The sequence below is a fragment of the Engraulis encrasicolus genome, chromosome 5 (genome assembly GCF_034702125.1).
Source record: "Engraulis encrasicolus isolate BLACKSEA-1 chromosome 5, IST_EnEncr_1.0, whole genome shotgun sequence".
Classification (NCBI taxonomy): Eukaryota; Metazoa; Chordata; class Actinopteri; order Clupeiformes; family Engraulidae; genus Engraulis; species Engraulis encrasicolus.
In genome coordinates this window covers 5660310-5660627 of record NC_085861.1, presented here as the reverse complement: position 1 = coordinate 5660627, position 318 = coordinate 5660310, and positions in this window count along the sequence as shown.

Here is a 318-nt window from a genome sequence, read left to right as displayed (position 1 = left end):
ATCTGATAAGGCAGAGAGAGGGTCACAGGACAGGCAGCCAGGGCAGTCGTGCACACGGCACAGTACTGTAGACTACCCTACCAAGGCAAAGTGCAGAAACTACATGTTTTGTCAAAATTGAGTTTAGACTGAAAATAGTCTTCATAACACCTACTTTACTTTATCTTGTGACAAAGCCTTATGGCCCAAATTACATTACATTACATTGCATTTGGCAGACGCTTCATAACCAAAGCGACTTTCAAAAGAGGACATAATCATAGCCAGCATCACTAGCAAATACAAAGTGCACACACAATGGGACACAGTCCAGATGTG